This window comes from Mirounga leonina, unplaced genomic scaffold (genome assembly GCF_011800145.1).
Source record: "Mirounga leonina isolate KUSES-001 unplaced genomic scaffold, KU_Mleo_1.0 Mir_94, whole genome shotgun sequence".
NCBI classification, from domain to species: domain Eukaryota; kingdom Metazoa; phylum Chordata; class Mammalia; order Carnivora; family Phocidae; genus Mirounga; species Mirounga leonina.
The window spans coordinates 3,779,724-3,794,925 of record NW_023270855.1 but is presented as its reverse complement, the minus strand read 5'-3'; the positions used below and the strand labels follow the sequence as shown (position 1 = coordinate 3,794,925).

The window sequence follows — 15,202 nt, the reverse complement described above, 5'->3', positions numbered from 1 at the left end:
GAAGCCACAGCCATTCCAAGGGGCGTACCTGGCCCAGGCATGTCCTGCCTTGGGGTCACAGTGGGGCATTTCAGGCTCAGGCAACTGACATCACCATATCCTTTCTGTGGCCAGTGCTCCATTACATGAGTCTCTCTCACTCGTCAGGGTGTAAGGTCAGCCATTCAGTTCAAGAAAACAAGTTACGAGGGGTGACAGAAGTAGGAGCACTAGGGCAAACTTTTCCTCATGCTGGGGCACGTGGCTAATTAAGGGCTCGACCGGCCATTATCATGACTGTGATTGGTATTACCCATGAGACGAATCATTAGCGATCTCGGCTCACGGTACTTCATAGCTTAAAAGGCACTTTCCCATCTAGACAGGCCTAGATTCCCCATGTCATCTGGTGACTGGGCCCAGCCTCACCTCGGCAGGTACCATCAACTTCTTTCCTCAGCGCTGGAGCCCTGGTCCTAAGCCCCCAGCCCACGACCCCCTGGCATGGACCCCAGGCCACTGGACGCCTCAGAGAATGCCCCAAACACCCGGCCTGAGAACCAGGGACTTGGCTTCAGAGCAGACATCCCTGCTGGAGGGGCTACAGCCTCCTGTTACAGCCCTGGCCAACAGGAAACATGCCAATGAGGGCCCAAAAATGTGGAAAGGGGGTTCCTAAGAAGATGGGAAGTGTGGGATGACCAGCCAGAGGGGTCTGCCCAAGTGGAGTTAGAGAGGACCATGCAGGGTGAGCTCAGATCTCAGGAACAAGGCAAAAGCAACAGAGGCCCGTGGGGAGTAATTATCCCCCTCCTAGTCTCTTTCCACCACTCAGGATCACAAAGAACTCTCTGTGGAACACTGGTGTGCCTTGCACATCTCTCTGCCACTTGCCAACCTTCGTAGCAAAGAGAGGGCAAGTCACATTGCTCAAGGCTGAGCCAGGTAACAGAAGTCACAAGGGTTCAAAGCCCCACTTGGTCGTTGTTAATCTTCATTTTCATGGGTATTGCTGATTTAGGGCAAGTCTGATTTTTGTCTACAGCTGTGACAGAAGGTCTCCTTTTAAATAAGTACAAGTAAAACAGGGAAGGGTTTTTTTTTAAATATACTATGTATAACTTAAAGGCCCGGGAGGTCGGGAGGTCTGGCGGAAAATGTGATGGTGTTACGCTAATCATTACTTTATCAGAAGAGGAAGCTGATACCCACTGGCTTTTTCCCCAAGAAAGGAGACAAGGCCCCCTATGGGGCCTGCCTTCATCAGCCCCATAATCAGGGACCAGCAGCCAGAGACCCTGAGGTGCCTATGGTCAGACAACATTTGAATTATTCTGCTCTGAGGACATGCCAGGGGACTAGATAAAGAACACTGAGATGCTCCACCAGCACCAAACCACCATGAGGACGGCTAATCTCTCAGCTCCCGAGGACCAGGGGGCTGACATGGAAACCAAAGGGAAGAGCTGTGGCCTTGAGTCTGTGTGTGTGTGTGTACTTGTGTGTGCACGCACATGCCTGTGAGTGTTGGGTGTCAAGGAGGGCACAGTGAGGTCGCCTTTGAGGGGCTGGTATGTGTCAAGACCACCTGAGCTGGCCCTGATCCACAGAGGTCCTGCCCACTCTGCCTGTCCCACTCATTCCCCAGCAGGCTGCACTCTCCTGCTCATAACTCTTCCCTGGCTCCCTCTGGCTCAGACAACAGGCCGCAGACTCACTGGGGGCTGGGGAGGTGTTCTCCGGGATCCTGAGAGTTCTCTACCAGAATGTTTTTAATGTTGTGCTTTCGTTGTGAGGAGTCATGGAGAAGAACCGAATTTTCTGGATCACCTAATGCTCACTTAGTGACCAAAGACACGGCTGGAAATTCAGGGCTAGGATGGGAGACCCAGGCTGAGGAAAGAAGAACTCTGGGAGACTTATCAAGAACTGGTGTGTCCTGGGGCGCCTGGATGACTCATTTGGGCGACCGCCTTCAGCTCGGGTCATGATCCTGGGGTCCTGGGATCGAGTCCTGCATCAGGCTCCCTGCTCAGTGGGGAGCCTGCTTCTCCCTCTGCCTGCCGCTCCCCCTGCTTGTGCACTCTCTCTCTCTCTCTCTGCTCTCTCTCTCAAGTAAATAAATAAATAATCTAAAAAAAAAAAAAGAACTGGTGTGTCCTGACCACAAGGCCAAGATCTGGCCCCTACACAGACGATGGCATCTCAATGATGAGAGAGAGAACAGAGAAGGAGGACAGGAGAGCGGGGTCATGACGCTCAAAGAACCTAGCTAGCATGTGTTAGCAAAGCACTGTGTAGCTGCCAAAAGCTGTGCTTGGGGCTCCCCGGCAGTCTGCACACCAACCCTACCAGGCAGGCCACTACCACCAGGCCCACTTTACAAATGGAGAAGCTGAGGCTGGGACCCAAAGCCCTCATCATCCAGGCTCACAGGACTCAGGCCAGGCAGGCATGCCAGCACCCTCCAGGCTTCCCTGGCCTGGCTGGGTCCTCACCCTACTGGCACTCCGCAGGCCAGGCCCTCTTCTCACATTTCCGGCCATTCCTGGCCATCAAACAGTAGCAGAGCCAGGAGGGCTGTCCCCAGGTTGCAATGAGGAAATTGAAAGATTGAAGCCCTAGCAGGTCAAGGCCTGCCTGCAGCCAAAAAGGCCTCCAGTGGCCAGAGGTGGCCACCCCACTCCCCTGGAACATGGATGCTCGCTGCCCCCCGCGCTCTTGGCCAGGCCAAGTCTCCCGGCCCGGGGCAAGCAGGCGGCACCACTTCCTCACCAACACTGTGACTCGGGCGGGGTCACTCTGGCCTACAATGCAGCATCCCCCCCACCAGAAAAGCTAGCTTCCCCACCCTCGAGGAAGGAAATAACCTTTCCCCAAACCAGCACATTCTTTGTAACGATCTCCATATATGAGAAGACAGAGGCATTTTTGCAATGCTTCCAAGTTCCAATAAACGTGAGGACAATGGTGCAAAATGACGCAGGGCTTGACCTGAGAGGGGCCCCGGGAAGGGACCAGAGCAGCGGAGGGGAATTAGTGCGTGCGTGCATGCCAGTGGGGCCCGTAATCAAGGGGCAGCCCATCCGGAGCAGGACCTGGGAGCGGACAGACCTGGCTACCGCTCTGGTTCTTCCTCCGAGCTTGTCGTGTGACCCCAGGCAGGCAAGCCCCTCTCGGAGCTTCAGTGTCCCTGCCCTGTCACTCTCACAAGCCTCCCACCTATCATCTCGCCCCCTCCAGCCCCACCCTCATGCCGGGACTGCCAGAGGGACCCTCTAACCCTCTGGCCATGTCCATCCTCTTTTAAGAAATGCCCCACGACTGCCCATCTCCGGTTCACGGACCAGGATTTGAGGTGCTCCATTGTCAGGGTTCAGTCCACCAGCATACGCTTACTTCCCACCTCTCCTCCAAACCACCTCTCCAAGAGAAACTGGGTTTTCTCCTGTTCTTGTGTCTCCCTCACCTTTTTACCTTCATATCACAGTGCCTGTATCCCCTCCTCCAGGAAGCCCTCCCTGACCACCTCCAGACTCGGCTAGATTCTCCCCTGGCTGTCATGACCTCTGCTCTCCTTCAGGACAGCCTGACCGAAGCAGGTCAGAACTGCCTATGTGCATCCCTGGGGCCCTCAAGTTGGCATGGGAAAGACAACAGGCCATCCCACACCAGAGGCTACTGTGAACACCCCAAATCCTTGGGTACACATCGCTGGCATGGACGTCCAGGGAGCCACTGTCCGGGAACCCTGACTCCACAAGCCTCTCCCTGGCTGTTCCCAGCAATGCTCAGCCATGGTTCCTAACCCTCCCAGAGGAAGTTCACAACTCCACTACTCCCCTCTGCCTCATAATGCCCAGTTCCAGGCCCCAGTGGCTCTCCCCCAGCAGCTCAGGTGTGGGGGGACTTGCAAATCTCAATCATGGGCGCCTGGGTGGCTCAGCTGGTTAAGCGACTGCCTTCGGCTCAGGTCATGATCCTGGAGTCCCTGGATCAAGTCCCGCATCGGGCTCCCTGCTCGGCGGGGAGTCTGCTTCTCCCTCTGACCCTCCTCCCTCTCATGCTCTCTGTCTCTCATTCTCTCTCTCAAATAAATAAATAAAATCTTTAAAAAAAAAAAAAAAAAAGAAAAGAAAATCTCAATCAGAGCTGGCCCCTCCCTGAACTGAATCTGTATGGCACCCAGAATAAAAATGAAAGCCCTCCTGTGGCCCCCAGATGTGGCCCCCCCCTCCAATGGCCCTCCTTGTTCATGGGGGTCCTGATTTCTAGCTGCTCCAGGTCCTTTGCACCTGCCGTGACCCCTGCCTGAACAGCCCTACTCCACCCAGGTGTCTGTTCCACTGACACCTCCACTTAGGTGCTCACCCTAAAACATCCCCACCCAACTCCCAGTCGTGGACCAGCTTCGCCTTCTCTTCACTGCACACACAGCCAGCATAGGACATCACAGTGAGCACCCACAGGTCTCCTGTCTGTGTCTCCCGCCAGAAAGCGGGCTCTGTGGGGGCAGAGGATGTTGTCTTGGTCACTGTCTTATGCCCAGCACTCAGAACAGTGTCCAGGACCCAGCAGATGCTCAATAAATAGCTGTTGAATGAAGGAACGAGTGATCTCATTTCCTCCTTCAGTTAACCCTAACAGAGATAGAACACCCATTTTACAGATAAAGAAACTGAGGCTCAGAGGGGTAAGTCACTGGCCTGATGGGAGCACAGCCTGCGAGTGGCAGAGCTGGGAATCAGAACCTTATCAGATGCCAAAGCAGGGATTTCCTGCTCCCGACTGGCCCCGGCTCCGGACCTGCAGCTAGTCTCCCAACCAGCTGGGAGAGCTGACTGGGGAAACAGTCTCAGGACAGAATTGTAAGTGCTGTGGTGCCCACGCCAGAAAGAGCCAGTAGTCAAATCACTAGAAGGAAATACACCCACAGGAAAAGGGGGAGAGAAATGGGGAGAGAGAGAAAGGGTGGGTTTTTTCTTTTGTCCATTTGCCAAACTTTGCAAAAAGTGACTTTGTTACCATCTAATTTAATCACAGTGGAAACTTTAGTGTACCATGCCAGGAAGAAGTCAGTCTGTTCAACAACAAGGTCAGTGAAGCAGGGAATTTAAAAACCATCCTTAAACACTTCCACTTAAAACTCACAAACGAACAGTCACCCACCAACTGCCCAACTGCTTTTTAATTTAATGTTTTGAACAGGCAATGCAGTCACATGGTTCAAAAAGCAGCAAATATAAAAAAGGCACAGAGTGGGACATGTCACCTCATCCTTGCACCCTTGTCCCCCACCTGCCCACCCCAGCCCACCCCCAGGTGACCACAGGTAAGCACTGAAACTTGTTCCCCCGTTTCCTCCCAGGCCTTGTTTATGCTCACACAAGCCAACGGGAAGTTGGATTTCTTATTGGACACAAAAGGAGGCACGGTTTACAAGCCATTCGGCACCTTGTTTTCTTCTCTTCATAGAGCTTGAAAGACCTTTCCACAGAGAACATCCTCTTTTTATAGCTACACAATATTCCACGATGAGGCCATGCCAACATCTGTCACCCTGGGTCTCAAACGTCTGCCCACAGTCCTGTCTCTGCCCTCTGCCCGTAGCTTCTCAAGGGTGAGAACAGCACCCCAGCATGGGGCCTGGCACAAGCCTCCTGATCTTACTCGAGAGGGTGTCTTAAAACAGAAATCCGATCTCCTTGCTCCTTCCATCAAAACTTTTCAGTAGCTTTCAAACTCTCTGCGCTGCCCCTCCTTCACTTCCTCGGGACCCTCTCTCCCCTCCCTGACTCACTCCAGCTTCCTCCTCTTCCATTCCTCACACACACCAAGCAGGGTCCCACCTCAGGCCCTTTGCACTAGCTGTGCCCTCTGCTTGGCATTCTCCCTCCCCACTCTGGTCTCAGCTCAGAAATCCCCTCCTCAAAGGACCCTCTCTGCCACCCTGGATTTGGTTGTCTTGCTGACTTAAACTCCTTTACAGCATCTGAAATAAACGCAATTCATATCTTTGTCACCTGAATCACCCCACCTCTTCCCTCTAACCAGAATATAGACTGCATGGGAGCAAAGACAGTGTCTGCATTGCCCACCCTGAGTCCTTTCCTGGACGGTGCCTCACCTAGGATGTGATTCCCACACTCAGCCCAGGAGAGCCAAGCTCCTGCAGCAGCTCCCGCCTGACAGAATTATTCCTGCCAGCCCTCACAGAGCTCATGGGACTGTGGGAGCACAGCGCTCAGAATCCTGTTGCGAGCTGGAACTGCACCCCAGGCCAAGGCCTTCAGCTGGGGGAGACCCCTCAGAGCTCAGGAAGCGGGGGAATGGGGCTATACCCACTGCCTCCCGGACAGCAGCCCCCAGGATTCCATCCTCCTCCCCACTTCAGGACCATGAGCCCTGGAAAGCTCAAGAACACAGTATCCACTTTACAGAAGGGAAGACTAAGGCCCAGAGAAGGGATGGACAGGCCCTCTGCACCACCTTGCACAGCCCAGCACCTTCCTCCCCAGCAGGAAAGAAAACCCCCAGGAAGCACAAGGAAGAGGTCAGGGCTGCCCACCATCCCCCATCACTCTGGAAGGGCTGGGCCCTCATTCAGTCAGTCAACAAACTTCCAGGAGGCTGCACATCCCGGGGGGTACTTCACTTACATTAGCTACATAAGTGTGCTCAAGAGAGAGAGCAAAGAGTCACAGAAGCTGGGACTTAAAATAATGCAGCAACTGCCCCACCCCGTGCCACCCATGGAGAGGCCACCCAAAGGGAATGGGAGCTGGGAGACTGTTCTCCACCTGAGTCCCTCCTTGTAAGGCATCTTTGCCACCAAGGCTGACCAGGGGCTTATGGGGAAAATCCTCACACCCAGAGCCCCCAAATTCAAGGCCAACATGAAGCCTGATATCCAACAAGGCACACTGTGATGCTCCTGAGGCCAGATAGACTCGAGACTCAGCAGTCTTTACCCTGGTGGTCACGGGGTCACAGTGAATATGACTGTCAAGACCAGAGAAGGAAACTGTGCTGAGCTTTCAGGTTGATGAAAAGGAACCTAGGGGTACCTTTTAATGGCTGGCTCAGCTGGTGGAGCGTGCAACTCCTGATCTCAGGGTTTTGAGTTCGAGCCCCCATGTTGAGTGTAGAGATTACTTAAAAATAAATAAAATCCTAGGGGCACCTGGGTGGCTCAGTCGTTAAGCATCTCCCTTCGGCTCACATCATGATCCCAGGGTCCTGGGATCGAGCCCCGCATCGGGCTCCCTGCTCAGCGGGAAGCCTGCTTCTCCCTCTCCCACTCCCCCTGCTTGTGTTCCCTCTCTCGCTGTGTCTCTCTGTCAAATAAACCTGGGTGGTCATTTAGGCTGCACAAAATCTTCTTCACTTTAGGTCCTGAATTTAGCTCTACCCTGACCCCTGCAGAGAATGCAGCTTCACTTCCCTGGTCATTCCACAAGCATTTATTAAGTACCCACTGTATGTCAGGCGTGGACCTGGCTCAGGGAATTTGCCCAGGGCTGATGAGACCAAGTTCCTTCTCTCGTGGATTCATTGGGCGGGGGGGCAAGGAGCTTGGCTTTAGGGTCAGAAAAATCTGGGTTGAAATTTCAGCTCTACCATTTGCTTGCTAGAAAATTCTTTCTGAGCCTCAGTCTCCCCATCTGTCAAATAAGGTGAGAATGTGATCTTGCAGAATCATTGACAGGATCTGGGAAGAAATGTGATGGTCAAGGCCTAGCTCTGAGATCACTGCCTTCCTCCCATGGAGCTCCCAGGCCACTGTCCCCCACAGCCCAGCAGAAAGCACCTTCCATCATCACAAAGATGCCTTGTGGTCCAGGCCCCTGGCATGCCCCTCAAGTGCTCCGAAGAGGTACGAGGCTCACTCAAGTCTTTCCCAGTCATGGGTGAGGGGACTAGCCCAGGCCCCTTCGGGGTGGGCAATGCAGCAAAAACAGCAGGCACAGCGAACACAGAGGCTTATGCAGGCCAGGCAGGAGCTGAGTCCCTGGTGGGGACTATGGCCAAATGGTGCTCCTGTCCCATCCCCCAGGGGCAGCAGGCAGGCAGCACTAGCCAGTGGGCACCACAGGGGGAATGTGGACCCTGAGCTGCCAGACTTTGTGATTTTGCAGGTAAAAGATGGAAATCTGGACTTTTATGTGAAACTTGCCGATTTGCAAATGCCGGCAGCTAATTAAATATTTAAAAATAACAACAACATGGTAAGAGCCAAGCAAAACACAGAGAGCCAGTCAAAGCCCAGGCTGGTAGGTTTGCACAGCCAGAGTCAGATTCTTTGATTTCACCCATCCCCTGCCCACTTCCCCCACCTCACAGCTCTGGATACAGGCGGGGAGGGCGGAAGTTGAGGGAGCAACTGTTACATGTCCCTCCCTCCTCCTGGTGGGGATTTTCACCCTCATTTGCATGGGAGGAAGGTGAGGCTCAGAGCCCCAGCCATTCAGCTACAAACACTAGCCAGGCGAGCTCTTAGGGGCTTGCTCTGGGAGGGGCCTAAACCAGTCCCCTTATTCAAGGGGCTCTGCGGGATGACCAGCACCCAAATCTTTTTTTTTTTTTTTCTTTTTCTGGCCTGTCATAGTGACACCTGCTGGCTCACACCAGCTTTGGACCAGTCCAAGTGCACTCACCTTGTAACACTGCTGGTCATCTGGCAGAGAAAGGACACCGCTGCTTGGGACAGTAGAGTGGGGGAAGGGGAGGGGATGCAGGAGTGAGGAGTGGGGATGTTGGCGGAGTCAGGCCCAGCCCTGAAGGCCCCTCCCTGTGCTCCCAGAGCCTCCCAGTCCTAAGGGTAAGAGAGCCTCGGCCCAGAGCTTTCCCCCCAGCCCTCCTCCGGCTCCCAGCAAGCTCAGGATAGCAGGGAGGGCTATGCCCATGGAGGTGGAGTGTCAGGGGTGCACGGGACTATGAGGTTGGTGTATGTGACTCTGCATGCAAGACTCAGTGTGTGGCGCACTGTTACTCCAGCTATGCGAGAGACACGTGTGTGACACATGTGAGACAGAGATGCATGTGTGATAGACATACGTGTGGCAGACATGCATGCGTGTCAGAGGCACACGCGTGCAACACAGACACAAGTGTTTGAGAGAGGCGTGCCTGTCTGGGACACGCCTGTAGGTGAGGCACGTGTGTGCAAAAGGGACGTGTGTGGGAGACGAGTGTGGGAAGCCCAAGCATGTGTGTGAGAGATGGGGGGGTGCCCTGAGCATGAGACTTTGCAACTGGGGGGATGGGGGAATGGGGGGACGGGATGGCGGGTGCGCCCAGGCAGACGGTGCAGGAACTTCTTTCGGCTACTGGTGCGAGTGTGTGTGTGGCAGTGTGACGGGAGGGGGGAACTGAGGATGTGAGCTTGACGGTGGGGGTGGTGCCCGACGGAGGGAGCTGAGGGGCAGCGCGAGAGGGGGAGGGGGGCGTAGAGAAGGAGTGGAGCAAGGCTGGGGGGGGCGGTGACCGGCTGGATGCAGCGGAGGGAGGGGGCGGCAGCACTGGGGGTGGGGGGCGCTCGACCTGGCGGGTTGGGGGAACCTGTCTGCGGACCCCGAGGTCCCCCGCTCCCCGTCGCCGGCCTCAGTGCCCGCATCCTTCCAATGGGACCTGGGCCGGGGGGGAGGCGAGCCCGCGGCGGGGCGGGGGTGTGGGCACCCCGCGGCTCCGGGCGCGCATCCGCGGGGCCGCCGAACCGTCGGGGCGTCCGAGGGCCCCCAAGCCGAGCTCGGCGACGGCGGCCCGGGGGGGGGGCGCGGCGCGGGCGGGGAAATGGGGACCCCGCGCGGGAAGGGAGTCGGCGCGCACTCACCGCGGGGCGCTCCGCACGTCCGGCCGCCTGTCCGTCAGTCCGCCGGGCCGTCGCGCGTCGAGAGCCGCGAGCCGCCAGCCCCGAGCCCCGGCTGTGCGCGGCGCGGGGCGGGGCGGAGGCGAGGAGGGGCGGCCCCAGCCCACCCCGGGCCCCCTCCCCTGCCTCCGCCTCCGGGGCGGGGTCTCGCCGCGGGCCGGGGACGGCTCTCGCTGCAAGCAGAGCTGTGCGAACCGACGCCCAGCGCGTCCGCTGCGGAGCCCCGAGCACCCCACCCGTCCAGCGCCCCTCGTGCCCCGCCCAGTCTAAACTCAGTTCCAGGTCCCGCGCGGCTGCCTTCAGCCTCAGGGCCTGTGAGCCCGCCACCTCGGCCAGCCTGGGCCTCAGTGCCCCACCTGGAAAATGGGCTCAACAACCCTGGGCACGTTGGGAGGGCCTGAGGGGTCTGCGTAGCACACTGCCAAGGGACAAGCGGTGTGACAGGATCGGAGGGCAGGCCTCTCCATCCCCCTTGCTTCTTACCTGGGGGGCTCCCCCCTCCCACCTGACCTGCTGGCGCCCCCCAGGGCTACTACAGGTCCCTGGGCAGATGGTTCCTAGCCCCCGGCTTTGGGGCAATCTGAGTTTGTCCTTTTCCTCAGCTCATACAGCTAGCTGCCTGTGACCCCTATATGACCTCAGCCAAAACCCTTGAACTCTGTGAGTCCAGCTTCCTCATTTTTTAATGGGTTAACCCCAACCGGTGATGGGGAGCCAAGGAGAACCCGGTGTCATACCCACAGCACAGACGCCAACAGGTGGTGAACACTCTGCCAAATGTAAACTGAACCATTAATTACTGCGACTGTCATCGCCACAGTTGAGGCAGAATGGGGCATCCCATGGTCTGACTAGGAGCCTAGGACTAGTAAGAGGCCCTTCTCAGAGCAGGCAGTTGGCAGGGGGCTACCTCCCAGGTCCTGGCCGAGGGCTCAAAAGCCCATCCCTGAAACACACAAGCACTCTCCGGCACTGCCAGCCCAGGGCAAACCTTTAGCCCCAGAGCAGCCCAGGGAAAGGGGGACTGGCGCTCAATCCAGGGGCCCTGCAGGCCTGGACCCTAGCACAGGGACCCCAAGCCCCCAGTCACCTCCCCACCACTATCTTAGCATCCCAAAGCCAGCCAGTCAGCCCCTGAGAAAGTCACAGTCCGGGAATTCTGTCCTTCCCTCTGTCTGTCTCTCTCTTTGCCATCTTCTGTCTCTCTGTTTCTCTTTTTATTGTGGTAAAAGTCACAATAGCATAAAGTTCACCATTTTAACCATTTTAAAGTGTCCACTTCGGTGGCATTTAGACCATTCACAACTTTCTCTCTTGTCCTCTCTTGGCCATGCCATCTTTGTCTGTCTGTCTCTCTCTCTCTCTCTCTCTCTGTCTCTCTCTCAGTCTCTCTTAGTTGGAATCCACCTCTATCTGTATCTCTTGGTGTCTCATTCAGATGGTCTGGTCTCTCTTTCTCAGGGTATCTCTCACTCTTCCCCCACTTTGTCTCTCCCTTTCTGTGTCTCTCTCTGTATCTCTATCTCTGTTTTGTGGCCCATCTGTCTCTCTGTCTTATTCTGTCTTCCTCGGTCTCTGCATCTCCCTGTGACTCTATCCCTTGGGTTCTGTGTGTTTCTCAGTACCGGGGCCGCATCTCTAGGACCCGAAGCCTAGACCAGGACCTCCAGGACCATCTTCCACCCCTGCCCAGAGACATGGAGCTTAACACTTGCCACCTCACATCTGGGCAGGAGCCATGGGCCCAGGCCATCCCCCACCCCCACCCAGAGGCCTCGCCATAGCCTAGGACAAGGATAAGGCAGCCAAGAGCAAAGGCAGAGAGAAGGGGAGCCACTTGCTCAAGGTCACACAGCTGGGAGGAGGTAAAGCCAGAAGTGCCCAGGAGCTAAGATAGGACTGCCCACAGAAGAGCCAGGAGGGGATGGAGGGCCAAAGCCTAGACTGAGAACCTAGGTCCAGGCTACCCCAGCTTTCTGTCTAACCCTGGGCTCCCTGGGCCCTATTCCCCACTGGAGCTTGTTTTTCTTCTTGCACACCCCCCAATCTTCATGACTGGCTCATCCTTGCATTGAGATATAGCTGAAATGTGACCCCCCCAGAGAAGCCCTCCCTAAGACCCCAGCGCAGGTAGCAACTTTCCCTCTCTTACTGTCTACCCTCTCTATTCTCCGGAGTCCTTGTCACCAGCTGACCTTTTTTCTTCATTTATAAATGACTGTAGGTAGTAGAGCCTGTGGTTAAGAACTCCCACCACTCACCAGCTGTGTGACTTTGGGCAAGTTACTTCACCTCTCTGGGCTTTGAATTCCTCAACTGTAAAATGAGCATAATGACATCAGGGCCTATCTCATGGGGTTGTTGGGAAGATTAAGTGACTCAAAATATAAAAGTACTTTGAACAGGGCTTAGTGGGAGGGGAGTACTCGGTAAATGTCTGACGAGTGAGTGACAGGTTGAATCCTTCCTTCTGTTAGCAATGGAGAAGCCCTGGGGTGTCGTAGGCCCTGGGCCTTGCCTCCCTTGTGCCTAGGTAACCCACTGCCCCCCAATGAGGCTCTTGCCCCCCCACCCCCCACAGGCCCCAAGCCAGGAGGAGAGATAGTGAGATTCGTCCTCACCTTGAAGCCTGGGGGGACCCCAAGGTCTGGCCAGCTTTCACAAAATTAAGTGGAGACACTTCGCCCGTCCCTGTTATCTGAGCTGCAGATGTGGCCAAGGCGGCTGACTCCTCGGAGTCCTGCCAGGGCTGTTATCACAGAAAGAGCGCACATCACCCACCAGGAATTTGGGGCCCGGGGCCTGGCCGAGACACAGTTGGAGGAAGTTCTAGGCCGATAAGGCACAGACAGTGCTCAGAGTGGGCAGCGGAGTTATTCCCATCAGTGACAATCTCACCATCCCCCGAGCACCAAGGCGCCAGGGCTGGCGGGCACGGAACACACCTGAACCGCCTGGCCAGCCGGGCTGGGGAAGAGGAGGCTCGCTGCGTTTCCCGAGTCTGCGTCCTCCCTCGGGGGCCTCCGGAAGGTCACCGCACCTCTCCCGGCACCTGAGAAGTGGGAATGACAATAATAATAACACTCCCATATAACAATAGCGTAGGGTCTAGGAGCAGTAGCTCTGGAGCCAAATGGCCTTGATTTATTTATTTTTTTAAAGATTTTCTTTATTTATTTGAGAGAGAGAGAGCAAGAGCAGTGGGAGGGAGAAACAGACTCCCTGTTGAGCAGAGAGCCCGACACGGGGCTCCATCCCAGGACGCCGAGATCATGACCTGAGCCAAAGGCAGACACTTAACCAACTGAGCCGCCCAGATGCCCCCAAATGGACTTGATTTAAAGCCACATTCTCCTGGGTGACATTCAGCAAGGGGCTTAACCCCCTGGCCTCAGTGGCCTCATCTATAAAACAATTCCTGCCTCACAGGATTGTTTTGAAGTTAAGATGCTTCGAGCAGAGTTCGGCATGAGATGAGCCCTCGATTAAATGTTTGTTGTTGTTGATTGCACACAGTCTAAACTAAGGTGAGCCCGCAGCAGTGCCCCAAATCTGCCCGCCCTCCCGGGTGCAAACAGCATGGGGCTGCCCTCTCCGTGACTGATGGGCCCGGGACTCCCCACCAGGACTTCTCCTGCTGCTGAGGTGACATGCCTTCCTCTGCACGGGGCCCACTTACTCATTGCACCTGCCTCCCCTTCGGCATCCTCTGCAGCCACTGTGACTGGCCACAAAGACAGCTAGGAAAGTGGGCGTCTGGGCCCCGCCAGACTGCCGAAAGGGAGAATTCCACAAATGCAGAAAAGAGATTCGAAGATGATGGGTAGTGCTTTTCAGACAGAGGCTCTCCTCACCCGGGGGAGGCCCCAGCTGCCATCCTGCTGTCCAATGAAGATCCAGGGCAGCAGGGCCCAGACTCGACCTTTAGAACATGGCAGTCCTCGGGGCGCCTGGCTGGCTCAGTCGGAGGAACGGGCGACTCTTGATCGTGGGGTCATTAGTTCAAGCCCCACGTTGGGTGTGGAGATTACTTAAGTTAAACACACAAAAATAAAAAAAACAAGGTAGTCCTTTAGAATCACCTAGGGACTTTTTTTGAAATAGTGATGTCTACATTCTACTCTGGAATGATTAAATCTGAGTCTCCAGAGGATGCAGGGGGGACATCAGTATATTTTTCATCCCCAGTCGACTGGAAGGTACTGCCAAGGACTTCCCTCTGTCTTTCGCCTTCCAGCTGTGCCCTTCTGAAGAAGACCAAGAAGAGACCAAGGAGATGTACCCACCTGGAGCCCATCATGCTTCACGCCAGTCCTTGGAATTCCCCACTCGAGTGGCCCGGAGCCCCAGTGTTTGTGCTGGCTCCTTCCACTCATCCCTTCCCCCAGGAGTGGGCCACATCACCAGCAGACACACTCCAGGCCCAAGGGGTGGCCTAAAGCTGTAGCAGATGATGTGAATGGAGTGTGCAGTCAGTGGGCACGCGATCAGTCCTTGGAACCCAGGTCAGGCCCTGTCTGGTCTGCACCCCACCTGGTTCTCCATCCCTGTCTTTATTCTTCAACCAGCAAAAAGCTGATTATACACCATGAATTTCCCCACCTCTTTGCCTTTCCATCCACCATGAAAACTGCTCCATGTGGAGCCAAACTACTAGTCATGCCCCAATCTTCATGTAAGAAACATAACTATAGACGTTTTGTGTTTTTTTTTTAAGATTTTTTATTTTTATTTATTTAACAGAGAGAGAGGGAACACAAGCAGGGGGGAGTGGGAGAGGGAGAAGCAGGCTTCCTGCCGAGCAGAAAGCCCGATGTGGGGCTCGATCCCAGGACCCTGAGATCATGACCTGAGCCGAAGGCAGACGCTTAATGACTGAGCCACCCAGGCGCCCCAACCATGGACGTTTTACACAGACCCAGCCTCGCTGGCAGCTGGGTAGGAAGTGTGAGCCCATTGAATGGGAGCAGAAGTGGCGTGGCCTTCCCCCTTCCCTTTCCCCTTCCTGCTGGCTGAATGAGGACCGGGTGGTGGACACCGAGCTCGAGCAGCCCCCTTGCCCTCCAGGAAGGAGCCCCTGAGCAGCACGGAGGCGGCACCATACCTGGCCTGGATCATCCCATGAAAGAGAAATACACTCTCAAATGCCTAAGCCATAGTCTTTTAGGATCTCTCGTTTACAGCAGCCTAACCTACACCTAACTAATAACTAGCATCCCACTTCAATAGCTGGTTCGAATGCTCTGTAAGCAAGTCGTAGACACGTTGTGTGCACCAGTCTTCCACGGGAGCTCATGGTCCGGAGCCCTCCGTGAACTCCTGTGCCGTCTGCATCCATATCTGCCATTTGTACCA

General features: G+C 55.6%; 1 protein-coding gene across 3 annotated transcripts in view; it reads right to left on the bottom strand.

Annotated features, from left to right (window-relative positions):
* Window positions 1-9,915, bottom strand: part of FBLN2 (fibulin 2) — an 85,114-nt gene extending 75,199 nt beyond the window's left edge. For 2 of the 3 annotated variants that reach the window (XM_034998428.1, XM_034998431.1), the window contains exon 1: window positions 9,812-9,915. The gene's annotated coding sequence lies outside the window, so the exon portion shown is untranslated. The remainder of the gene's footprint in view (window positions 1-9,811) is intronic. The other variant, XM_034998429.1, reaches the window with a different exon arrangement.
* Window positions 9,916-15,202: the final 5,287 nt, after the last annotated feature.